Source organism: Homarus americanus, unplaced genomic scaffold, assembly GCF_018991925.1.
Source record: "Homarus americanus isolate GMGI-L3 unplaced genomic scaffold, GMGI_Hamer_2.0 scaffold48354, whole genome shotgun sequence".
Classification (NCBI taxonomy): domain Eukaryota; kingdom Metazoa; phylum Arthropoda; class Malacostraca; order Decapoda; family Nephropidae; genus Homarus; species Homarus americanus.
In genome coordinates this window covers 7,806,774-7,808,420 of record NW_024723833.1, presented here as the reverse complement: position 1 = coordinate 7,808,420, position 1,647 = coordinate 7,806,774, and the positions used below count along the sequence as shown (strand labels likewise).

The following is a 1,647-nucleotide window of genomic DNA, read 5'->3' as shown; positions in this document are numbered from 1 at the left end:
TTGGAAAGTCCAAGAACACTTAGTACACAGTTGTTCCAATGAAGGCAGATCTGCCAAACAATGTTGTGACAGCACAGAGAGTGAGCTCTGAACTCATTCAAAACCAGACTTGACTTGCAATGGCGAAAGTTCAGATAAATTCTGGAGCCATTGCATGGCCAGTATACTTACAAACAATGTGCAATTGATACATGACTGACTGCCCAAGTGGCTAATAAGCCGACCAGTGGCAAAGAGGATAAAGGAAAGATAAAGTAAAGATAACACTTCTAATAATAGTGGACAAGGAGTTACAACAAGGAGGCAGCGCTGCATCGTTAAACCGTCTTAATAAAGTAAATATGATTACCATAAACAGGCTTAAGCTTTTGGCTTAATTCAAAATTACAACCAAAATTTCATATACTGTAAGTGAGAAGTGAATAAAAGATTAAGTGATGACCAAGACTAAAGCTTTTAAATTAAACTGGAAGTTGCAAATATATTTTTCCATTTCTGAAGTGTCAAATATTTTTACAAATAATTTACATACTATATTTGGACTTGCACTTTATTTGGTGCGAAAAATATTCAGTACTAAATCCACAGCTGTACTGCATGTACAGTATAACATAATTTGCTTCATATCCAATATAGTTTTGTTTCTTTGTTGTTTCAGTAAATGACTGACAAAAGCAAATACAAAAAACTTTCTCCTATCACCTTCCCCTGGCAATGACAGTTAATGGGTCAAGGCAGAAATTGATCACATTAATGCTGTACCTTCAGAGTATGTGTCCATCATCTCTTCAGAAAGATGTATCATCATCATGTTCCTACTGATCCCTTTGTCAGATGTAAGTGCAGTATTGTACCTATTATCATGTTCATATTTTAGTTAAAGTCATGGCTTCAGATTTACTGCAATTGTCAATTATCATTAATTTATGTTTACCAAGCCCTTTAATATCACCGCCAACCGTCTTCAATTGTATGTCATCCAAGAGTAACAAGAATACAGTACTGTACTTACTGTTTGTGACTCATCAACATTATGACAGAAAACTCATTCAACAATAATTTTTTGCTACTCTAATAGTTCAGATGGAAGCTACTGTACTTATACTACCAACAGACTAGATTCATTCCAACCAAATATAGACAAACCATCACCACAAAATAGAGCAACTGTACTACCAAAAAAATAATATCTACTGCTACTAACTCATTACTGTCAATATAGATATGATGTACAGGAAAGATAGCTCTCCATGATAGTTTGTCAGGGGCAGATCCTGGGTGGGGGCCACTGGGTGCCCACAAACCCCTTTCATAAATGACCTATAAATTCATAAAAGAACATGCAGTCTCACTTAAATCAACTACAGTTAAGCTTGGCTAATCAATAATCACTAATGTAAGATATGTCAACATAATAATAACCCAATTTCTAATGGGAGTCACCCTCCTTGTAGTACAATACAGTATCTGGTGAATCTCCCATTAAAATTCCCTGGATCCACCCCTGTTTGTCATGTTTTATAAATAGTTAGTTCAGCAATACCCCGGGTGTCCAGACCTGCTCACCTCCACAACTACGCTTGAACATTACCACTAATCACAAAACATAACATAAGCTACTTTTAAGATTTTAAGACTACTTTACAA

The 1,647-nt window shown here is 35.6% G+C and overlaps 1 protein-coding gene across 3 annotated transcripts in view; it reads right to left on the bottom strand.

Moving 5' to 3' along the window:
- Nucleotides 1-255: 255 nt before the first annotated feature.
- LOC121863860 (metalloproteinase inhibitor 3-like) overlaps nt 256-1,647 on the bottom strand; it is a 77,670-nt gene continuing 76,278 nt past the window's right edge. For all 3 annotated transcript variants that reach the window (XM_042362751.1, XM_042362752.1, XM_042362750.1), the window contains one exon: nt 256-1,647. This exon is cut by the window's right edge and continues 592 nt beyond it. The gene's annotated coding sequence lies outside the window, so the exon portion shown is untranslated.